Here is a 25,775-nt window from a genome sequence, read left to right as displayed (position 1 = left end):
AACAAGATTTTAGGATGTATAAAAAGAGAAATAAAATCCCGTGATCCCAAGGTATTGTTACCTCTTTATAAATCACTGGTGAGGCCACATCTGGAATATGGGATTAAGTTTGTGCTCCACATTTTAAAAAAGATATAAAGAATCATAGAATCATAGAATCATAGAATGGTAGAGTTGGAAGGGACCTCCTGGGTCATCTGGTCCAACCCCCTGCTCAAAGCAGGATTCACTAGATCATCTCAGACAGATGTCTGTCCAGCCTCTGTTTGAAGACGTCAATTGAAGGGGAACTCACCACCTCTCGTGGCAGCCTGTTCCACTTATTAATCACCCTAACTGTCAAAAAGTTTTTTCTAATATCTAATCTGTGTCTCCTCCCATTTAGTTTCATCCCATTGCTTCTAGTCTTTCCTTGTGCAAATGAGAATAAAGATGATCCTTCTACAATGTGACAGCCCTTGACATATTTGTAGACAGCTATTAAGTCTCCTCTCAGTCTTCTTTTTTGCAAGCTAAAGAAGTTAGATTCAGTTCAAAGGTGGGCAACTAGATTATTACAAGGGATGGAAGACCTCTCATATGATGAGAGGCTGAAAAAGTTGAGCTTGTTTAGCTTAGAAAAACGACACCTCAGAGGGGATCTCATTTACATGTATAAATAAATATATGTATGGTCAGTACAAAGGACTAGCACATGACTTATTCCTTCCAAAGACCATACTAAAGACCAGGGGGCACTCATTACAGGTGGAAGAAAGGCGATTCCGGCACCTAAGCAGGAACGGGTTCTTTACCGTCAGAGCAGTTGGACTGTGGAATGCCCTACCACAAGAGGTAGTAATGGCCGACACTATAACAGCTTTCAAAAAAGGGCTGGATGATTTCCTCGATACAGGTAACATTGTGAGTTACAGTTAAATTAGACAAAATGTTACATCTATAGTAGTACATTTAATATGGTAATAGTAATTACATAACTAATTAATCATAATTAGGTTCGATCCAGGGTTCTAGGACTGATCGCCTTTTCTCGGGGTCAAGAAGGAATTTTTCCCTGTGACGCAAATTGGCTGAATGTGTCCTGGGGTTTTTGCCTTCTTCTGGATCAACAGATTTATGCATAGGGATTTTAGTAATACCATTATTAGAATCATAAGAGTAATACAAAATATAAAACTAATTAAAAAAAATATAAACAGGTTTATTTTAATTGTTATAGTGCAGCAATAATAAAAATAGTAATAATACATTTGTGTGGTCTAGTCCCAGTAAGTGCGTAAATTAGTGTAGTGTTAGTGTAGGGAGTACAATTGGGGGAGAAAGGTTGAACTTGATGGACCTAGGTCTTTATTCAACCTGCGTTACTATGTTACACAGACAGACACACACACACATATGTCCACTCACATCATTGGGCTGTTTGTGTTATACAGGACTGGTTCTCCTGAAATGGATGCTCTTTATAACCACTTATACTCTGGCCAGGCGATGAGGGTGCTGAGCACAGAATTCCTTATATTTATTAAGAATTACCTAAAAATGGCTAATAAAATTAGTTTTACAAACTAGAGTCAGTAAGAAAAACATTTTCATAGGATCGTCAACTTAAATGTAATTTTTAATAAATAGCTTGTATATACTTAATACTAAAGTCTATTTTACATTAAAAAATTGCATTTGAATTATTAAACAATATCCTGGATCACACTAATGATCCAGTTTGGTAGTTACAGAAAATTGTTACTGACATGTGGACAGCATCACCAAAGAATACTGGCACAGCTAATTCTGTTATTTGGTGCTGCTTGCCAAATCGTTTGCTGGGGTTAGATATGCAGAGTGTATCACATGCTGTGATTAGATACCCGGAGTGTAACACATGCTGGAATTAGATACAGGGCTCAATGGCTCAGTGTAGTGTATCACATATGATGGGATTACATACATGGTTCTGGGTTGTATCATGCAGGATGAGATTATAAACATGGCTCTTGGTGGTCACACAGGATGGGATTAGATACATGACTCTTGGGTTATCACTCAGGATGGGATTGCATACATGGCTCTCAGGTATTACGCAGGATAGGATTAGATACATGGCTCTGTGGGGTACCACACAGGATGGGATTCGATACAAGATCATGCAGGATGAGATTCGATACATAGGTTTGCTATACCAGTGTAAGCCTCCTTTGGAGGCATTACACTGATATCGTAGAGTTGTGTGAGTGGTTGGAGCACAGTAGCGTGATGATTACCCTGCAGTGCTGTGAACATTTCAGTGACAGCTGCAGGAGTGGTTATCAGTAGTCAGGTATTGTTCTACTAACGTCAGACTGCTGATCACCTCTCGCTGCCTCCTATAGTCGCCTCAACCCAGCATCTCTTGTCACCACTAACATAACTGCAGGCTTCAAAAAATGGCACCCATCTCCTTACACACCTATTACCTGGGGGTGTGCCCAGGTCATAGCTAGAGGCAGCAACAATGCAATAGATGGATGTCAGAGAGCAACTGCAGACTCACACACAAATTTACCTCCATCTAATCTTCAGCTTATCTGACTCCCACAGAGTACAAGACTTGTGGTGACATCATGGTAACATGTCTGGACATGAAGCAGTCTAAACATCGGAAGTGTCACTGATAATGCTATCAGTGTAGCTCCTGCTGTAGATGCTGGTCGGCCCCTAAGAATTTGGTGGCCCTGCCCTTTCAGATGCCTGACTGGATGTTGCTCTGATATGACCTCTCTCCCAGGCTTCACGCAGCCTGAAATCTAGGTCGGCTTGTGATTGATGGTAGCTGCCATCGCCATCTTGAAATCATGATAGAGTACACCAGATAAAGCATACCTTTTTGTAAGGTATTGAAATGCAGCGGCTTGCTGCATTTCCAAAATGTCTGAGGGGGTGTGTTCTGGTTGACCATATACCTCCCCTTCAGGTGACTGATCACATGACTGTGACATCATCACAGGTCCTGTGCGTACTGACGAGATATATATCCGGGTGGTTTTGAAACACAGGGAGGCAAGAGACCTGATCCCTTAGTCTGGGACACCATTAGCCCTGGAAGGCACGAGGCCTGGAGACCACATCTGGTGAGCCTTAAACCACAGCTATTGCAGAACAGAACTGATAGAAGCAGCTAGACCAGTCAAAGGTAAAACACCGTGCTTGATATGGACATTAGTGTTGTTACCTTGCTGAAGACTCTATCTGAAGCCAAGCAGGCACAGCTGCCACTGAAAGGCTCTAGGATATTATGTGTGTAACATTCTTGCAAGCCACTGAGATGGATTATGTTATATGCAGTTTATGATGAGTAATAAACTGCTGGACTTTAGTTTACTGGAAAACATTGCTTGTGTGCTTTAATTGACCCGGTGTAGTGAGTGCCCCTCAACATGATCAATATCTCTACCTCACAATTCGTAGAGATTGCGGGAAACTGCAGCCTGGTTGCAAGGGGTAATGGCACAGGACGACGAACGTGGATGCAAGCATCTGGCTGTGGCTTGGCGGGGCCACGAAGATTAAATCATCTGGCTGTAATTACGCAAGGTTACAAAAATTGTCATCGCACTCAAACCTTGTTTGCTGTGGCTTGGTGGGGCCGCAAAAATTTTTCCGGGGAGAGCGGTGTGAAGTGTCTAGTGTGAACAGCGTACCGTGATGGCTATGAATGGAGCAGTATCCCCAGATGGTATGGAGAAGTGGTTAGATGATCGGCTGCAAACGTTCTTCAGCAAAATATAGTGTTCTGAAGAAATGCAGGAGCTGATAAAGATGGCTGTGAAGGGAGCAGAAAATGAGACTGAAGCTATTGAGCAATTAAAGTGCATGTTAAAATCGCAGCAGCAGGCATTTGAAAAATGACAACTGGACATGGTGCAGGAACGGCAGGAGCAGTTGGCACGTTACAGAATGGCGGCAGCGGACCGTTCCTTTAGTTCTCCTGTGGCGCTAGCATTGTCCCAGAGTGCCCAGGGAGGTAGAAAGATATGTTGGGAACTGGGTCCTAAGACTATTGCAGGTTTTTTTTTTAAAGTACCCTCTACAGGTGCAGTTGTCCAAAAGGGGGTGGAGTCTCAAAAGGGGGTGGAGCATACAAAACCAGAATTGGTTACTGGTCGTGTGTGGGTACCGCCTAAAAATGACAATTCAACCATTGAAAACTGGGTAGCTCCAGTAGAAGGGGTTGACATCAAAGTGGGAGGTGACTTGTTGGTCCACAACACCATGGGAAGTCACTCAGACCCCACAGTTGACAGTAACACTACGAAAGTAGAAAGAGAGTTCAGTCAGGAGGAATTAAATGAGGTGAGAAAGTCGCACTCTCGTCATCGAAGGCACAAGGGCCACAAAAAAGTTGCTTCTGTAGCCTTTGCTGAATGGGTAAATAAAGAAAATGCAATCCTATGTGCCTTGATTCTGAGTGTGGATCCTCCTTTAGACAACAAAAAAGACCAGGAGGAAGAGCTGGAGCGTGTCAGTCAGCAGTTTCAGAGTGACGTGCAGCAACTGAGGAAAAACATGGAGAACGTGTCCCAGGAGTCTGAACGGCAGAAAATAAACCAGGTTGTGAGGAACCTGCAGCGAGAACTGGAGGAAAGCAGCGAGGAAATCAACCAATGGAAGGAAATGTTCCAGAAAAATAAAGAGGACCTCCGCAAAACCAAGGAAGAGGTTTTACAGCTGAAGCTTGAGAAAGAAGAGTCTGAAGATGAGCTGAACGATTTCTCCCTGGTGCAGTCAGAGATGAACTAAGTGAAGAAAGGCTCTGTGGATGCTGAGGAAGCAGAGGTCACAAGAAAGGAAGTGCAGAGATTTCAGGAGCAGGTGAAGCAGCTGATGCAGGAGAAGCAAAGGCTGGATGAGGGTCTACATCAGAGGGATAGGGAGCTATCTGCCTTAAAAGGGGCACTGAAGGATGAAGTTTCAGGACGCGATCAAGACTAGAGATGAGCGGTGTTCGACTAGAACTGTTCGCCAATCTCAAATTCGAGCTGTTTTGGGTGGTGTTCGAGTTGTTCGACTAACCCGAACGATTTGCAAAAAATTCGGCTGTTCGAGGTTATGTTCGATAACTGTTCGTGCACCAAAAGCGTGTCCTGCATGTCTGGCGATATTTAGAGCACCAATCATGCAGGGATTGTCTGCCACTCACTGTAATGCCACAGCCATGGTGGTTGTGGCATTACAGTGATTGCCCAAATCGATGGGAACAGTGCTCACAGTGAAACATGAAAAGCCGGCAATTCAGCAGCGGCATACACCAGTACCGACAATTTAGAACCGAAAGAATAGAGCTTCACACATAGATTAGATAGATAGAAACATGTCAGTCACATATATAATAAGTACAGTGACAGTGTTGCTTACTGTACTTGTCATTTAGTGTAAAGGATTTATCAAAAAAAATAATAGTGTTTTCATGCACCGTCTCTTTAAAAAAGCCGGCCGGCAATTCAGCATCTGTACCCGACAATTTATAACAGACAGAATAGAGCTTCACACATAGATTAGATAGATAGAAACATGTCAGTCACATATATACGAAGTACAGTGACAGTGTTGCTTACTGTACTTGTCATTTAGTGTAAAGGATTTATCAAAAAAAATAATAGTGTTTTCATGCACCGTCTCTTTAAAAAAGCCGGCCGGCAATTCAGCATCTGTACCCGACAATTTATAACAGAAAGAATAGAGAATCACACATAGATTAGGTAGATAGAAACATGTCAGTCACATATATATGAAGTACTGTGACAGTGTTGCTTACTGTACTTGTCATTTACTGCAAAGGATTTATTAAAAAAAATAATAGTGTTTTCATGCACTGTCTCTTTAAAAAAGCCGGCCGGCAATTCAGCATCTGTACCCGACAATTTATAACAGACAGAATAGAGCTTCACACATAGATTAGATAGATAGAAACATGTCAGTCACATATATAATAAGTACAGTGACAGTGTTGGTTACTGTACTTGTCATTTAGTATTAAAATAAAGGATTTCTTATTAAAAAAAATTGGCGTGGGGTTCCCCGTAATTTTAGTCTCTAGCGGAGGTTAAGCAGACAGCTGGGGCAGATGTTTGAAGACTGGGAAGGGGGTAATACCCACGGAGCTTCCCAGGCTACTAATATCAGCCCCCAGCTGAATACCTAGCCTTTACTAGCTATTAAAATGGAGGACCCCCCCAAAAAAATGACGTGGGGTCCCCCCTAATTTAATAGCTAGCAAAGGCTAGGCAGACAGCTGGGGGCTGATATTAATAGCCCAGGAAGGGAGCCATGAATATTGGCCCCCTCCCAGGCTAGAAACACCAGCCGTCAGCCGCCCAAGAAATGGCGCATCCATAGGATGCGCCAATTCTGGCACTTAGCCTCGCTCTTCCACGCTGCCCTGGTGCGGTGGCAGGGGGTAATAGGGTTGGGGTTGATGTCAGCTTATAATGCCAGCTGACATCAAGCCCAGGTTAGTAATGGAGAGGCGTCTATAAGACACCCCCATTACTAACTCCATAGTCAAAGTTAAAAAAAAAACACAAACACCCAGAATAAAGTCCTTTAATTGAAATAAAGACACAATTCTTTATTGTTCTAAATTAAACCATACTTACCGTCACGCCCATTCCAGCTGAAGCCAACGATCTCCTGCAATAAAAGAAAAATAATAAAGCAACCTCATCCTTACCTTTCCATGGTTCCCACGACAGCTTCAGCTCTGCTACATCGAGATAACAGGCTGGACTGCAGCAGAACGCTGCCATCCAGCCGGTCATCCCGCAGACACTGAGAAGTGCAGGCATGCTTGCGCTCTGCAGTGTCTGGCTGTGACGGCATAAAGATGAGACGAGTTCATGTCCAATGAACTCGGCGCACCTCATGCACGTCACTGACAGCGTGGGAGAATTCTCCTGCACTCAGCACTTCAGCGTGAGAATTCTCCCACGCTGTCAGTGACGTGCATGAGGTCAGCTGAGTTCATTGGACATGAATGAGCTCACCTCATGCACGTCACTGACAGAATGGGAGAATTCTCACGCTGTAGCGCTGAGTGCAGGAGAATTTTCCCACGCTGTCAGTGACGTGCATGAGGTGAGCTGAGATCATTGGACATGAATGAGCTCACCTCATGCACGTCACTGACAGCGTGGGAAAATTCTCCTGCACTCAGCGCTTCAGCGTGAGAATTTTCCCACGCTGTCAGTGACGTGCATGAGGTGAGCTCATTCATGTCCAATGAACTCAGCTGACCTCATGTACGTCGCTGACAGCGTGGGAGAATTTTCACGCTGAAGTGCTGAGTGCAGGAGAATTCTCCCACGCTGTCAGTGACGTGCATGAGGTGCGCCGAGTTCATTGGACATGACCTCGGCTCATCTTTAAGCCGTCACAGCGAGACACTGAGGAGCGCAAGCATGCCTGTGCTTCTGAGTGTCCGCGGGATGACAGGCTGAAAGGCAGCATTCTGCTGCGGTCCAGCCTGTCATCTCGATGTAGCAGAGCTGAAGCTGTCGTGGGAACCATGGAAAGGTAAGGATGAGGTTGCTTAATTATTTTACTTTTATTGCAGGAGATCGTTGGCTTCAGCTGGAATGGGCGTGACGGTAAGTATGGTTTAATTTAGAACAATAAAGAATTGTGTGTTTATTTCAATTAAAGGACTTTATTCTGGGTGTTGTGTTTTTTTAAATACTTTACTAGAAATTCATGGTGGTCATGTCTAATATTGGCGTGACCCCATGAATTTCGGGCTTAGGGCCAGCTGATAATGCCAAGCTGGCCTTAACCCCTTTATTACCCAGTGAGCCACCGCACCAGGGCCCTGGATGAGCGAGGCTAAGTGCCAGAATTGGCTCATCCTATGGATGCGCCATTTCTGGGGCGGCTGACGGCTGGTGTTTCTAGCCTGGGAGGGGGCCAATATTCATGGCTCCCTTCCTGGGCTATTAATATCAGCCCCCAGCTGTCTGCCTAGCCTTTGCTAGCTATTAAATTAGGGGGGACCCCACGTCATTTTTTTGGGGGGTCCTCCATTTTAATAGCTAGTAAAGGCTAGGTATTCAGCTGGGGGCTGATATTAGTAGCCTGGGAAGCTCCGTGGGTATTACCCCCTTCCCAGGCTTCAAACATCTGCCCCAGCTGTCTGCTTAACCTCCGCTAGAGACTAAAATTACGGGGAACCCCACGCCAATTTTTTTTAATAATAAATCCTTTATTTTAATACTAAGTGACAAGTACAGTAACCAACACTGTCACTGTACTTATTATATATGTGACTGACATGTTTCTATCTATATAATCTATGTGTGAAGCTCTATTCTGTCTGTTATAAATTGTCGGGTACAGATGCTGAATTGCCGGCCGGCTTTTTTAAAGAGACGGTGCATGAAAACACTATTATTTTTTTTAATAAATCCTTTGCAGTAAATGACAAGTACAGTAAGCAACACTGTCACAGTACTTCATATATATGTGACTGACATGTTTCTATCTATCTAATCTATGTGTGAAGCTCTATTCTGTCTGTTATAAATTGTCGGGTACCGCTGCTGAATTGCCGGCCGGCTTTTTTAAAGAGACGGTGCACAAAAACACTATTATATTTTTTAATAAATCCTTTACACTAAATGACAAGTACAGTAAGCAACACTGTCACAGTACTTCATATATATGTGGCTGACATGTTTCTATCTATCTAATCTATGTGTGATTCTCTATTCCTTCTATTCTAAATTGTCGGATACAGATGCTGAATTGCCAGCTGGCTTTTTTAAAGAGACGGTGCATGAAAACACTATTATTTTTTTTTATAAATCCTTTGCAGTAAATGACAAGTACAGTAAGCAACACTGTCACAGTACTTCATATATATGTGACTGACATGTTTCTGTCTATCTAATCTATGTGTGAAGCTCTATTCTGTCTGTTATAAATTGTCGGGTACAGATGCTGAATTGCCGGCCGGCCTTTTTAAAGAGACGGTGCACGAAAACACTATTATATTTTTTAATAAATCCTTTACACTAAATGACAAGTACAGTAAGCAACACTGTCACTGTACTTCATATATATGTGACTGACATGTTTCTATCTATCTAATCTATGTGTGATGCTCTATTCCTTCATGTCTAAATTGTCGGGTACCGGTGTATGCCGCTGCTGAATTGCCGGCCGGCTTTTTTAAAGAAAGCGTCTTCTGAGCAGTTTGTCAGCTTTTGGACACCTTTGAAGGTGTTTTCTATGTGTTCCTATGTGTTTTTGTTTGCCTGCCATTGGTTTTAACGGTGTTCGACGGTGTTCTAAGGTGTTCGACGAACAGTTCGACGAACAGTTCCTCGAACATCCCGGTGTTCGACGAACCGAACCGAACCCGAACACTACGGGGGTGGCTCAACACTAATCAAGACCTAGAACAACTGCGCAAGCAATTCAACCAGAATCTGTGTGAATCCAAGAAGGAGTATGATGAACACATGAGGGAGCTGCAGCAATTCCAAGACCAAGTGAAGCCTCTAATGCAGGAGAATGAGCGGCTGGGGGACTCTCTGTACCAGCAAAACCGGGAGCTATCTGCCCTGAAAGGGGCATTTAAAGATAAAGTGTCTGGTCACTACCGTGAGGCAGAAAAGATGTGTGAAAAATTCAATAGAGTACTGCAACAAACCAAGAGAGACTATGAGGATCTCCTCAAGGTTAAGAAAAAACAAGAGGATGATAAGGCGGATGCAGAGCACATGCGCCAAGTGATTGAGACTACTCTACAGGACCCCCATGCTGAAAATGATGATCTCCTCAGAAAGATCCTAGGACTGAAAGCTCAGGTGAAGGAGCTACAGACGTTCTGTGATGATCTCCAGAGGGCAGAGACGTGCCTTAAGGATAGAATCGGCAGGATGGAAGCTGAGTGGAAAAAGATGGAGGAGTCTATCAGAGAAGCCACAGACCAGGGTCAGGAGTTTGCCACTGGAGAAGGGAGGTATGAAGCAAATACCACCTCGAATAGTGCGAGCTTGAATGATTTGGTGGATGTAAGAGCCGAGATCAAGGAGCTCAAGGAGACGCTACAAGCCCATTTGAAGCAAGAGAAGCTTGAGAGACTGGCTGTCAAGAGCCGAGTGGGTGCATTGGAGACACAGACGGCTGAGAGAATTCTGCTGATAAAGGAGCAGTTGAAGCAGGAAGAGCTTCAGAGATGGGCCGCTGAGAGGTAAGTAGCTGAGCTAGAGTAAGAAGTTTTCGAGCTCAAAGGTCGCCTGGCAAAGTACCAATCAGTGAACGAGGCCGACTTGGAGAAGGAAAAGGGCAAACAAGTTGCTCTTAATCCTTTATACCATGAGAAGGTGGACCTGAGGAGAGCTGAGGAAGTGTTAAAAGAAGATCAGTATGGGATGGAAGAAGTCAAGAGGAGAATTCTTGAGCTCATAGCTGGGAGTCAGCTCAGGGGAAGCATACAGGGTGAAGAAGCTGACAGTCAGTTGTCCCTGAAACCTGAGCCAGATGATCGTTTGTAGACCACTGGTGAGACAGAAACTTCTCGGTACAAGTGCCTCATAGATGTACCCGAAGATTTGAGAATGCACCAGAGAGTCAGTGCATGAAGAGTTTAAGAAGGCCGTGGGAGCCTGTAAGGTGTACTCGACCTCAAAAGCTAAACAGCTTGTGGTCCTGTCCACAACCGCAGTCACAGTGAAGAGTGTGGCTGTCCTAAGTGACATGCACCGGCGATGTGTTAGCACAAAGCAAATTGTCCGGTTGAAGTTGGAACAAGCCATTAGAGAACTGGAGCTTATGAGAAAAGTTCAAAGTCTGCGGGAAGAAGTGATCTGGGTGCCTCATGCTCTGGTAAGAAATCTCATTGGGAGAAATGGCCAAGCCATGCAAATGATGGTAAAGAAGTCTGGTGTGATGAATGTAAGCAGTCCATGTAACATCCCTGGCGGCGTTCTTGCATAGAGCACCACCTCCCACTATGCAAGACCGCAATCTTACCTGTAAGTTCAGCCTACAAATCTTGCTCCAGTTCATGCTGTGTGCATGTCTCTTGACTGACTGCTTAGGGCGGCGGCCCGGTTACTTCCTGTTTCTTCTAGCTGCTCTGGGCACACCCCTAATGCGTCTCCAGCCTATTGCTGTGAGTCACTGGATATTTAAACCCCCTTCACCCAATAGGAGGGGCCTGAGCAACACTAACATTCAGTGTGCTCCTTGACTCTGAAGCTGCCAGGTCCAGCTCTGCTTCTTGTCTGTTTCTGCCATCTCTGGGGGCTGCATACCCAGACCTGCTATCTGTGACTCCTTGTCCATTTCTGCCATGTCTGTAGGTTGTATACCCAGGCCTGTTATCTCTTACTTCCAGTCTGTTCTGCCTCTCTTGGGGCTGAATACCCAGGCTCATTCCTGTATCTCATTGCAGTAGCAGTTCCTGTCTGAACTGTATCCTAGTCTGTTACCTGTTTTACTCTATGTCCATACCTTCCCTTTTCCTGCAGTATCTGAATCTGCACCTAACTCCAACTCGTTGTCTCTGTACTTCTGTTTGTGAGTTTTGTGTTCACTCGCTACTTCATGGTAAGTACCTTGTGTGTATCTGGTTCTGCTTGTCCCTTTTCCCTTCTTCCGTATCCACCTCCTGTGTTCTAGCCATCTTTCTGCATTTTCCAGTCTGTTCCATGTGAACAGAGCCCTGTCCTCTCTGCCTGCACCTTCAGCCCTGTTCTGCTCTGCCTTGTCCACCGCATCTACGGTTTCGCTCCGCTCTGTCTTGTCCACCGCTCCGGCGGTTTCTCTCTGCTTTGACTTTCCCACCGCTCTGGCGGTTCCGCTCGGCTCTGTCTTGCCCACCGCTCCGGCAGTTTCTTTCTGCTCTGACTTGCCCACCACTCCGGCAGTTTCTCTCTGCCCTGCCTAACCCACCGCTCCGGCGGTTTCTCTCTGCTCTGACTTACCCACCGCTCCGGTGGTTTCTCTCTGCTCTGCCTTGTCCACCGCTCCAGCGCTTCCACTCTGCTCTGCCTTGCCCACCGCACCTGCGGTTTTCGCTCCGCTCTGCTTGTTCACCGCACCAACACTTCCTCTCTGCTCTGCCTTGTCCTCCGCTCCGGCGGTTTCACTTTACTCTGCTTGTCTACCGCATCTGCGGCTCTGTACCTGTCTCCCAATCTGTACTGGACCCTATCCAGCCTGCGCTCCAACCTGCTAGTAACTCCCTGTCTGCACTCCAGCCATGCTTGCCAGTATCTCCCTGTCTGCACTCCAGCCGTGCTTGCCAGTATCTCCCTGTCTGCATACAAGCCGTGCTTGCCAGTGCCCACCTGTCTGCATACCAGCCATGCTTGCCAGTGCCCACCTGTCTGCATACCAGCCTTACTTGCTAATACCCACCTGCCTGTACGCCAGTCTAACCTGCCTGTTCCTGCATTCCCCGGTGTGGGTCAACAACTGTGATCGGGTTCTGACCTGGAGTCGCACCTGGTCCCTCTGCTCAGTTACTCCTTGGTCCACGGAGTCGACTAAGCTGCCGTGCAACCTTGGTAGGATCGGGTTGATACTTAGTTACGCCCCTCCAGGCACTCCTCGGTTCAGGGTAGAGTGGGATCCCTAATCACGCTCACGCCAGTAAGTCCGGGCGTGAGCGTAACCGTCCACATGATCATTAGGACTGGATGCCAGATGGAAACGCCATGTTGTCATCCTCAGCTGTAGGAACGGAAGAAAATCTTGCATATATACGAATGCTGATGGAGTACCGAGTGACCTACCTGGAAGAGGAAGAACAGTTGAATCTCGCCAGACTGCGAATGGAAAGACAGCGTCGCCTGAGCAGCAGTAGATGGCAGCCATCTATAAATTGTGAGACCAGACAGAGAAAGGGCCCTCCAAATAATAGAATGGCTACAGCAGAAGTTAGAGACCTTTCACTTTGTCCTGAGAATAGTGTGCGTGAGTTTAGAGGTAGTGAGTCCTTCAGTAACTCAGGTGTGAGAGGCCGATACAAATGAACCAATAGAGTAGGAGAGAGTACGGAGTCGGACCTGACCTTAGATACAAGGGAAAGTGAGTCGCACTGCTGTATTTACCGCTGGGAGCGAGGGAGGTCTGACAAGGTTACAACTCGGAAATGTGACTTGACAAAGTTAGTGACAATGACAGATAGTAGGTCCCTAAGGAATGGGCTCATGTTGATGACTAATGTTCTAGGGGCTGAGCAGCGCAAACGTCAAGTACATGGACTCTGTGTGAACTGTGGGTTATAATATGATTGTGTATATCATGTGTTCAATACCATGGGCTTGAACAAGAGGGGGAGGATATGTAATGCAGTGGCTTGCTGCATTGCCAAAATGTCTGAGGGGGTGTGTTCTGGCTGATCACGTACCTCCCCTTCAGGTGACTGATCAAATGACTGTGACATCATCACAGGTCCTGTGCGCACAGAGGAGATATATATCGGGTGGTTTTGAAACACAGGGAGGCAAGACACCATCTGGGACACCATTAGCCCTGGAAGGCATGAGGCCTGGAGGCCATGTCTGGTGAGCCTTAAACCACAGCTTTGGCAGAACAGAGCTGATAGAAGCAGCTAGACCCGGCAAAGGTAAAAGACGGTGCTTGATATGGACATTAGTGTTGTTACCTTGCTGAAAACTGTATCTGAAGTCAAGCGGGCACAGGTGCCATTGAAAGGCTTTAGGATATTACATGTGTAACATTCCTGCTAGCCACTGAGATGGACTATGTTATAAGCAGTTTATGATGAGTAATAAACTACTGGGCTTTAGTTTACTGGAAAACATTGCTTGTGTACTTTAATTGACCAGGTGAAGTGAGTGCCCCTCATCATGATCAATATCTCTACCTCACAGTATTTAGAAAAAATATTAATATTTAAATGTGTATTATTTATTTTATTTATTTATTTTAGCACATTTCTTGGAGAACCTCTTTAACTTTTAACACACTTTTTTAACTTAAATAGTCAGATTTTAACATAAAGTGTTGGATTGATTGTACATTTTTGGACTTTTGATATGCTGCAGTTTTTCAATCAAAATTATAGAAAACATCACAAAACCCTCACAGGCCATTCTTGCAATTCAACGGGGATTGTTGGGAACCATTGGGGTCTCTCGAATGATGGACTTGGTACTTTATGGCAGCTTCTTTTATAAGTTAAAGCCATGAGACAAATGTGTATATGGCTCATAGTGTCTATTTAAGAAATAAACTGAAAAATCCTGAAGAACAGCTAAAACCCTTCCTACTGCTCCCTATTGTCATTTTTCAACCTTTTTTTTAAATCCCTGTCTTCAAAGAGCCTTTTTTTCATATTTATGTCAAATTTTCTAGAACGTGTTTTGTGAGAGATGAGTTAAAGATTTGAATGATACCCTTTAATTCACAATATAACATAAACTGAAAAATAGAGAAAAAAAATTTCCAGAGTGGAATGTAGAAATTAAAAGATGCAATTTCACCACAATTGTTTGGGCCTCTTTTTTACCACATTCTCTACGCAATGAAAATTCCATGCTAAATTTATTTTACGGGTCATCTTTAATCGCTGCAGCCACAGGTGGCATTCACTACTTATGGAGCATGTTCAACTCCCAAGCTTGACCTATGCATCAACAATGAGTCAATGTACATTACAAGAAGGGGTTTAAGAAAAAACAAAATGCTTTAAAAAATATACCATAAGAAATATGAATATAGGATAAAGCATTTTTCATTTGTATATCCATATGTTTTGGGGAAATTGATGTTCAGCTGTGTACTCTTTATGAATTCTGTTTGACAAACTAAAGGCAATCTTTACTTTTCATTCATATAATACATTGGAGTATTACGATAAAGATGAATATGCAAATTGCTGACTTTGGGCTATAATATGGACATCTGCAAAAATGTTTGTATATACAGCTGCTTTTCTTTTTGTTAATTCATTTGCTGAATAAAGAGGTAGATTGCAAGAAAAGGGTCACCACAAGATAAAGTTCTTTTTGGTAACATAATGTCAAACTTTTAAAAAGAAGTGTGATATTCTAAATATAATTATTATGGCTACGATAAAAGTTATAATTACTTGCTTTTTTTATAGAACTGTTTATTAAAAAAGAAACATTTAGACAAATACTTTCATTTTACTTTCTAAAGATGAGCAAAAATAATCTAATGGAATTGAATTGTACTCAAATATTACAAAAATCCATATTTATCAAAATATGGATTTTTTGTAACTTGCTTCCTTGTGGATTCAACAAAATGGCAGCCAGCTGACCATCATTTTGTTGAACTGTAAACTGCTCCCAATAAAAGTTAAGAATAAAAAATATATATTATATTCACCTTACCACCCACCTCTCTCTCCCTTCTACTCCTCACCATTCCCTGTCCGGTCTTTAGCGCACCTCCTTATCACCTCTGCCTAGCATTGAATTCTCGGGCATGACCTCTGGCTCTGATGAGGCATGGGATCACCTTATACTCATTTTTTCAAAAAAATCCTGACCCTCTTTATAGCTAGAAGTATCAGTTTATCATGAAAAGGCATTGGGTTCAGCATTCAGCAGAGTTGTTAGTAAGATGCACTGAGGGGACGGTGATGAGCAGAGGGGCCAGAGAGATGAATGAAAAGATAAGAATAAGTATTTATAAAAAAATTTAAACCTTACTTTATTATGCTTTGGGGACCTGGGAGACAGCATATCATAATAAGAAACATTCAATTTGCGAAGAATAACTTTGCTGTAATTTTCCAGTAAAATCTCCACGATTTATTGGATTTGAATCTTGTCATATCCATTCTTCTCTATTAACGTCTCATAACTGGAGTTGATTTATACCTGTTTAATATTTTTCCAAAGACTTTGAATATGGAAAAGTAAACAAAATGCAGATACTTTTTTTATTTTACCCCTTCATGACCTTGTGATTTTCAATTTTTACACTTTTGTTTTTTCCTCCCCTTATTCCAAGAGCAATATTTTTCATTATTTTTCTGTCCCCATAGCTGTATGAGGGCTGATTTTTTGCGGGACGAGTTGTCCATTCATTTTATCATGTGATGCACTGCAAAGTGTGAAAAAAATTCCAAGTGCAATAAAATTACATTACAAGTGCAATTCCACAATTGTTTTTTGGGTTATTTATTTACCATGTTTATTATATGCTAAAACTGACCAGGCAATGTGATTATCCAGGTCATTACTAATTCCAGATAGCAAACATGTTTATATATTTTTTTTACTTAAGTGTTGAAAAAAAAATGTGGAAATTTGTCAGAAATTTTTTTTTGCTTATGTTGCCATTTTATGAGACCCATAACGTTTTCATTTTCGGGGCTATGGGGCTGTGTTTTGATCGCCTCTTATTATATTTTATTGCAATGTTGCAGGGGCCAAAAAAAAGTAAAAAGTAAAAAATGTTTTCTCTTTACGCTGTTTATTGATCAAGTTAATTTGTTATATTTGTTGATAGTTCGGACTTTTAAGAATGCAGCAATGCCAAATATGTGTATATGCTCACACCAGCACGTGTCCAAGCCCATTTGAAGTTCACCAGTGACCATCTGGGTGATCCAGATGAGGCATGGGAGAAGGTTATGTAGTCAGATGAGACCAAAATAGAACTTTTTGGTATCAACTCCACTCGCCATGTTTAGAGGAAGAAGAAGGATGAGTACAACCTTAAGAACACTGTCCCAACCATGAAGCATGGTGTGGGATACATCATACTTTTTTGGTGTTTTTCTGCAAAGGGGACAGGACGGCTGCACCGTATTGAAGGGAGGATGGATGGGGTCATATATCCAGAGATTTTGGCCATCAACCTCCTTCCCTCAATAAGAGCATTGAAGATGGGTCATGGCTGGGTCTTCCAGCATGATAATGACCCGAAATATACAGCCAGGGTAACTAACGAGTGGCTCCATAAGAAGCATTTCAAGGTCCTAGAGGTCCTAGCCAGTCTCTAGACCTGAACCTAATAGAAAATCTTTGGAGGGAGCTGAAACTCAATGTTGCCTAACGACAGCCCTGAAACCTGAAAGATCTAGAGAAGATCTTTATGGAGTAGTTGGCCAAAATCCCTGCTACAGTGTGGGCAAACTTTGTCAAGAACTAATTGCAAACAAAGGTTTCTCTACCAAATATTAAGTTCTGTTTTTCTATTGTATCAAATTCTTATTCAGTACAATAAAATGTAATGTAATTAAATTATTTAAAAATCAAAATCATACAATGTAATTTCCTGGTTTTTATTTTAGTTTCTGTCTCTCACAGTTGAAATGTACCTACGATAAAAATTACAGACCTCTCCATTTTTTGTAGGTGGGAAAACTTACAAAATCGGCAGTGTATCAAATACTTATTTTTCCCACTGTGTTGTAGAAATCACAATCTCCTATAAATGCTGGCCACAGACCGGCGTTCACAGGAGGATTGTAATGACAGGCTCAAGCGTCATCAGCAGGCCCCCCGGCTGTCATGGCAACCCTTTGACACCCCGGAATCATGTGACAGGGGCGCCAATGGGAAGAATGAATGATGCGCTTCCAGCCGGTGCATGTTAAATACTGCTGTCAGTGATTAACAGCCGCTGGTGGAGAATTGTTTCACGCTCTGGCTGTGACTGTTGAAGGCACATGATGGCTCATTAAAAAGTCATCATGTGCAGTGAAAGATGTGGGATCTTCAAAGAAGACCACAATTTTTACCATGCTGCAATGCCTCAATATTGCAGTATTACATACTGCAAAGATTAAAGATTCAAGAACCCTAAGAAGCCTACAAATAAAGTAAAAAATGAAAAAAGTATTTAAATATAAAAAATATATATAAAAATTTGAATCACCCACCTTTTCCTCCATTAAAAATAAAGAACTGTAAAAAAATAAAAATATAAACATGCGTCACTGCATTCACAACTGTCTGATTTGTCAAAACATAAAATGAATAAACCTGATTGTTAAACGCGAGAAAAAAAGTAAAATGCTTCCTCTCCCCTCCGATCGGTGCCCCGCAACGTAATCTCGAGGGGTAAATCGTTCTCATTGTGACCCGATATCGTAATGACGACATCTGGGTCACCAAGTCTAGCAAGCTAGTTAGATCATGCGCAGTGCATTGCTATGCTTCATGTGATCAGAGCTGTGAAAGTGAAAGTCCCATAATCGGACTAGGTAAAGAAAGTAAACAAAAAGTAAAAAAAATATATGAAGATATTAAAAGGCAAACCACAAAATAGTTATAAAAAATATATATGTTGTACCCATGAAAAAATATTTTTATGAAAAATATAAAATAAACAAAGGAAGTACACATATTTGGTATCACTGCATCCGGAATGACCTATAAAGCTGTTGCACTAGTTAACACCTTCAGCGAACAGAGTTAAAAAGAAGGCAAAAAACTATGCTTTTTCATGATACTGCCAAACATAAAGTGAAATAAAACGTGAACAAAAATCAAATGTAAATAAAATGGTATAGCTAAAAATGTCAATCTGCCATACAGCTCCATTAGTGAAAAAAAAAGTTATAGCTCTCAGAATAATACGATGCAAGACGCAAAAATAATTATTTTTTTCGAGAAAATAGTTTTTAAATGCGCAAAACATAAAGAAATCATATAAATGTGGTATCGCTGTGATCATACTGACCTGAAGAATAAAGCTGCCTTCTAAATTTTTCTACCCACGGAATGGCATGAACACCCCTCAAAAAAAATCCTGAATTGCTGTTTTTTTTCCATTCTGAAATAGAAAGCTATAAAAAATGGTATGTGCCCGAAAATGGTACCAATAAAATCGACACCTCATCTATCAAAAAACAAGCTTTCACATGACTTTGCAGAAGTATGTAAAAATTATAGCTATCAAAATATGGTGACGCAAAAACTAGTTTTTGCAAAATAAAAGCGTCTTTTAGTGTGTGATAGCAGTCAAACATAAAAAAATGTTTTTAATCTTTTATTGCTGTAATTGCATCAACCCGAAGAATAAAGTTGTCTAATCACTTATACCGCACAAGGAATGGCATAAAAATAAATAACACCAATTCTTCACCTGTTGTTGATTTGTTCATTCTGCCTCCCAAATATCGCAGCTAGGCTCGGTGCACTTTTACCCTTTGCTCTGCGCTGAGCGCTTTCACTGCGGTTTGCCAACCATACACACAACACCAATACCGTGTCCTATTTCCATATTTTGCTTTTTGACAAGGGTTTAATAATTAGGGTTGAAAAACTGCCAAATTTAGTGTTGTACAAATGGTATTGTAAAAGAAAAAAGTGCCAAGTGGCATTGGCAATGGACAGGGTAGTGTAAAAGAAAAAAAAAATCTTAAAATGATGGTTAAGAATTTGAGAGACATTAGCAACAGCAGAAACAATATTACCATTAGGACCATTAACCCCACCTGTACAGGCAGTAGTATTAATGAAAGCAGGTAATTGGTCTCATTTGCTTTTTTTAAGCATGTTAGTGCAAAGGAAGCAGAGAGCATCTATGGCACATCATTCACCTCAGTCACAGCAGGGTGATTTTACCTCTAAGGCCACGGCCCCACTATCAGTATTTGGTCAGTATTTGCTCAGTATTTTTTCTCAGGAGTGGGAGCCAAAGCCAGGAGTGGATGATAAATGCAGAATTGGTGCACTTGTTTCTATCATACCTTTTCTCTGTTCCTCACCTGGTTTTAGCTCCCACTCCTGACAAAAAATGCTGACCGAATACTGACCAAAAACTGAGGTCGTGGCCTAAGGACCCATTCACACATAATTTTTTTTTAGAATTTGAGAAAAACGGACCGAGTTTCATCAGTAATTTTCATTAGAGTTTCATCAGAGTCTCATCAGAGTTTGGTCAGCTTTTCATCAGTTTTTTTCACTGATGTGAGAAATAAGTTTCTCTACCTTTTACTATCTGTCAGTGAAAAATAGACAGCAATAAGCATCTGGATGCTTTCCAATATTTTAACGGACCCATAGGCTTTCATTATTGAAGTTGATCCGACACTCAGATCAATACCGGACATGTCTCCGTGATTTTGCACGGACCACTTGGTCTGCAAAAATTTACATACATATGAACAGCCCTATTGATTGTCATAGCACTCATACCTATCAATGAAAAAAACGAATAGCCCTTGTGCGTAAAAAACTGATGTACGATTGAGCCCTAACAGTTACATAATTAGTCTGAATTAGTGTTCTGCATAGAACGGTCTGCATGATCGCAATCAACTTAGAGGGATAACTTTTGTACTATATTTTATCTTTAAAAAGCATAAAAGTCTGTCAGTGCACTCTGTTTTTCAATAAACTGATAGTTCCTGCTGGGTTACAATCCATTTCTATTGTGAGGTCACTGACATTACTAAGGTTGTGTTTGCATTTGAAGACCTCTCTGAGTGTTATTCACATGTCTTTAGAGCAATTAGAGTATCTCTAATTCACAGCAAAAATTTAGGAGAATTTTGCCTAATGTGATGAATTGTAATTTCCAAAGATTTGATCATCTTTACTGCAAAGACATTCAGGGGAATCCTGTGCGGTCGCGCCTGATGTCATTTGGGCTTGCTCTCTGACTAATGCAATCTTCAAAAATATAGGAAATGTAGCTGGACATTTTTTACGTGATCTACCTACTGTAAATCAAATTTCAAATTGTTTGAGTTTACTAGAACCTGCAAATTTCATTAAATTCTTCTCAAAGTTGATTTGCAGTGGCTCAATTTCATACATCATCTCTACTAGTAACAAACCTAGTAAAAAATCATAAATCAGTCTTCACATTGAACAGTAAAAAATTGTGGAGACACTTAAAATGTAGACTGAATAAAAAGTCAATTGTTATGCTTTATGTATATATTAGAATTTAATACCTGCAGAATTTTGACAACCCGATTTGAGTTTTACCTAATATACACACTATAAAAAAACAATATGCGGAGAAAATGCTAACAAAAACGAAACGAATTTCTTGTCCAAGTTTGCTGCAATTCAGATGTAGACAAACGGCGGATGGTATGGGCAAAACTCAAAAGCTTCTTCATAAAGACAATGTTTTTTCTAACTGTCGTCTAATTTGGGTGCTTCTATTCTGACCATTTAGAATTCTGACTATTCAAATTAATATGTTTTGTTAGGTTTGTAGGAACAGCAGGTGTATTTGTCATTCTAGATATAAATACGTGTTACTTTACCACTGTTGTCAAGAATATGATTCTTTTGAGATGGAACATAGACCTCTGATTTTGCTGAAGGTTTTTTTTTCCATTTTATTTTAAAGCTTTGAGCATCGCCGCTTGACTTAAACAATGAGTTTTCTCTTGTCTGGCTTTACTCTTGGGAGATTCAATTCTCTTGCTAAAACAGGCTTGCCTTGGGAATTGGCAGAGGGAATCTGTCTTTGAAAGCTGTACAGTGACTTTGAAGTTAAAGCTGTATATATACTTTCTTTCTTGAACCTGGTGTATTTTTACACTGCACTTGGGACCCATTCTCTTTGTCTTTGAAGAAGTAATTCTCGTCACTTGCCTTTCCTACACTATGTTTATACATATTTGTATTCATAATATATTCTATAGTTAATAATTTTCATATGTGTTGGTTATGTATAACTACAGTTGTAGCTGAGTCCTTTGGTATTAACTCATATGGGAAGCATACAGTGTTAAAGCACTCAGTGAAAAGTGTGATCAGCGCTGCCATGTCATCATCAGTCACCCATATAAATTAATGGATAGTGCTTTCAAGAGCTGTAAATGTTACTATGCTTGACAGATTCAATTTTGTCAAACAGAATGTTTCAAGTCACTTACAGGTTCTGTTCCAGTATGAGGCTGATGTGATAATTCAGCTTTTGAAAACACACCGTATTTTATTCCACTGGGAGAAAAAAGCAAATAATAGATAAATCAGTCACCTTCCATAAGATATTCAGCTATGCAGTGGAATGATTACCTGAAAGCATACTAACAACCAGGTGACAAGAGCAAGATCATTTCTTTACTTATTGACTTATCTGTTTAGGAGGTTTTAAATTTGTTTCAATGTATATTGTGGGTGGGAATGAATCTATATATTTGACGACTCATTTGTTATATTTGCTCACAATGGCCATTTAAGATTCGTAGAAGATACACATAAAGGAGTAGATCAAATTATGTGATCCACACCTCCCTCAACTCAAAGCTTGTGACAGCAGTGTTTTCTACAGCCTATTTATCAGTTACGTTGCTTGCACACTTAACTACAGAGCCTAGTGATGAGAGAATGTTAGGAAATTCGAAATCAGTTTGCTCAAATTTGGCTAGGAAATTTTATTTGTATTGATTTTATTTATTTCAAATTCAATGTGCTTTATTATACTATTGGAGTGTCTCCAAACAGATAAAAAAAATAAATCAAACCTCACTGCTCACCTGTCCTGTCACCATAGCTTCATCTGGCCTTTTCTTTACTGCTCTACCACGCACAATGTTCTTTTCATCCAACTTCACTCTATGTCAGGGATTTGTAATGTTAGAGGTATTCTTGGTTCCAGAAACTCTGAAATCGGCTCACTAGTCCTTTGGTAAAGCACATTGTAATGTCAGAGGTCTACCCTGCGCTGTAAGCCTCGGCACAGGAATGCTAACAAAAATATCCCCTAAAAATACAATATTTATCAGATATATTTAAAACACCCCTTGCAAAAAGTAAACAGACAAAGACATAAAGTAACAAAAAGAAAAAATCCCTATATATTATCCAACCTAAATAAAAATTGAAAGCCGCAGTAATCATCCCACATTGAGGACTTATACCATAAAATATGGCGCTGATAAGGATATCTTTTATGTAACCTGATTTATCCCTTGGCTGTTTGCCTGCCTAAGCCGCGGAGGTTGGCACCTTAATAGAAAAATCGCTAAATTGCGCCCCCACTAAACTACTGTGGCTCTCCCTAATGTTTCCTAATAAAGGGGGGGAATTGTGAGAATTATTTAAACCAATATATCACTAAATGGACAAAGCAAAACAAGGGTCAACTCCAAAAAATTGGAGATATGCAAGGATAATATTTCCTGCCAATATTTTTTACAAAAATATCCGTACAATAATATATAGGGAAATTTCACACATCCTCATAGTTTGAAAAGGTCCACATATAAAACTATAAAAGCAATTTATACCTCCAAAAATGTATAATCTATACAACAGCAGACATGTGTCAAATTAATAATTATCAGTCCACATGATGCCTTCAATGATATCCATTAGTCCGCATGAAAATGCCTAGGCACTAGAGATGAGCGTTGTTCGACTCGAACTGTTCGCCAATCTCAAATTCGAGCTGTTTTGGGCGGTGTTCGAGCCGTTCGGCGAACACGAACGATTTGAGAAAAATTCGGCTGTTCGAGGTTATGTTCGATAACTGTTCGTGCACCAAAATCATAACTGGATTTTTTCTCAGTAATGATGAAAATTAATGTTAATACGCAGTTTGAGTGTACAGCGGGGTGGGGGGAGGGGCAGGGGATGGATCTCTGCAGGAATAATGAAGATCTCCATTTTTTTTTCTCTTTCCCGCATTTGCAGTGGGGAGGTGCAATTTGTCAGCCTATCAGCAGCCCACACACGGAGCGAAGTGCTTTTTTTCACACAAGCAAGGGCATGTGTCATTGGCAGTGTATGTCACATGTCCTTGCCCTATAAGACCAAGCCATTTTCCCCGTCGCCACCATTTTCTCACTGCTGCAGCTGCGTGTTAGACGGCACCGCTGTTGCTGTGTGCGCTATACCTTGTTAATTTCAAGCCAATTTTCGCACAAATCTACAGATAGCTTGGGAGTAGGGAATAGTTGTGATTGCAGTCCTTTTAAGGACTAGGTTACAGCATTTCCTATGACTTTTATCAGGCAGGTCTGTGCTCTTAAATAGATAGATTGTGGGAGTAAAGACTAATTGTAATTGCAGTCCTTTTCAGGACTAGGTTACATCAGTTCCTATCAGTTTTTGCCAGGCAGGTCTGGGCCAGTGCTGTGCAAGTTTTTTTCACAGCATTTGGCTGAATCTAGCAAAGCTAATCCTTTTTGGCCTATTGCAGAGTGTGTTAGTCAGTGGAGTAGCCTATCTTTGTTGCAAGATATACCACCTGTGTATAGAATACCAATTTTTTTACTGCACCTAGTGAAGTAAAATCTTTTGGGCATAGCATCATTCTATTAGTCCATCTATACTGACCTCCATCAGGTTGCAAATTGAATATAATTTTTTTCTGCATCTAGCTCTGAAAAAATATTTGGGCTTCTAGCAGTGTGTGGGACTTGTTCTATTAGTCCATCTATACTGACTGTAATGGGTCTGGGAGGCGGAACCTCTGAGCTACTATACAAGGGGGCGGTCCTTGTAAGGGAGCGGGTGGCGACCAGGCAGGCAGTCACAGCAGGTGACCGGGACAGTCTCTAGAAGAACGGGCAGGAGGTCACGGCAAGTGACCGGGGCAGTCTCTGGATGAACGGGCAGATGGTCACGGCAAGTGACTGGGGCAGTCTCTGGGTGAACGGGCAGATGGTCACGGCAAGTGACCGGGGCAGTCTCTGGGTGAATGGGCAGATGGTCACGGCAAGTGACCGGGGCAGTCTCTGGGTAAAGGGTTGGTACGACCTGTGGCGGCTGATGGTAGACGTGAGCTCCCAGGTGAGCAGGCGAGAGTCTCTGGATAAACGGGTGGTCACAGCATGTGACGGCGGAGCCTCCAGGAAGACCAACAGACAGGCGGCAGATGAGCGCTCCCAGTTGAGCGGGCAGAAGTCTCTGGACAGGCGGGTGGTCACAGCACGTGACGGCAGAGCCTCCAGGTAGGCTAACAGACAGGCAGCAGATGAGCGCTCCCAGGTGAGCGGGCAGGAGTCACTGGACAGGCAGGTGGTCACAGCACGTGACGGCAGAGCCTCCAGGTAGGCTAGCAGGCAGGTAGCAGATGTGCGCTCCCAGGTGAGCAGGCAAGCTGGTCCATAGACAGACTGACAAGAGTTGGAAGGCAGACCGTCGGACCTCAGGCAAGCAGGCAGGTAGTTGATGTGCGCTCCCAGGTGAGCGGGCAAGCTGGTCCTTGGACAGACTGACAGGAGTAGTAAGGCAGACCGTCGGACCTCAGGCTGGCAGGCAGGTAGCAGAATATCAGGCAGGAATAAGACAGCAAGCTGGCAGGAATCTGGCAGGTATCTGGCAGGTAACTGGCAACGGGACCTGAGGGCTGAAGCAGAGTAGTGAACAGTGCAACAACATTGCTCGGGCACCTCCATTTTGGAGGAGGTGCCTTATATATGGTGCAGTCCTCCGGCCATTGGCCGGGGACTCCTTAGGACGGCGCGCGCGGCCCCTTTAAGAGGGAGGGAGAGCGCGCGCGCCCTAAGCACAGTGGCCGGGAAGGAGCGCGGGCTGCCAGCAGAGCGGGAGGAGGACGCCGGGCACGGAGCAGAGAGGTGAGGGGAACAGCGTCCCTGCCTAGCAGAGGGCAGGGACGCCGGCGCTACACTGACCTCCATCAGGTTGCAAACTGAATATAATTTTTTTCTGCATCTAGCTCTGAAAAAATATTTGGCCTTCTAGAAGTGTGTGGGACTTTCTCTATTAGTCCATCTATACTGACCTCCATCAGGTTGCAAATTAAAAATAATTTTTATCTGCATCTACCTCTGAAAAAATATTTGGCCTTCTAGCAGTGTGTGGGACTTTCTCTATTAGTCCATCTATACTGACCTCCATCAGGTT

The 25,775-nt window shown here is 42.3% G+C and overlaps 1 pseudogene; it reads left to right on the top strand.

Annotated features, from left to right (window-relative positions):
• Nucleotides 1-4,245: 4,245 nt before the first annotated feature.
• LOC141264683 (elongin-A pseudogene) overlaps nt 4,246-25,775 on the top strand; it is a 69,468-nt pseudogene continuing 47,938 nt past the window's right edge.

Source organism: Phyllobates terribilis, unplaced genomic scaffold (genome assembly GCF_046119375.1).
Source record: "Phyllobates terribilis strain yellow unplaced genomic scaffold, ASM4611937v1 Scaffold_4__5_contigs__length_816908805, whole genome shotgun sequence".
Classification (NCBI taxonomy): domain Eukaryota; kingdom Metazoa; phylum Chordata; class Amphibia; order Anura; family Dendrobatidae; genus Phyllobates; species Phyllobates terribilis.
The sequence above is the reverse complement of the archived record's forward strand: the minus strand, read 5'-3'. Positions and strand labels throughout refer to the sequence as shown.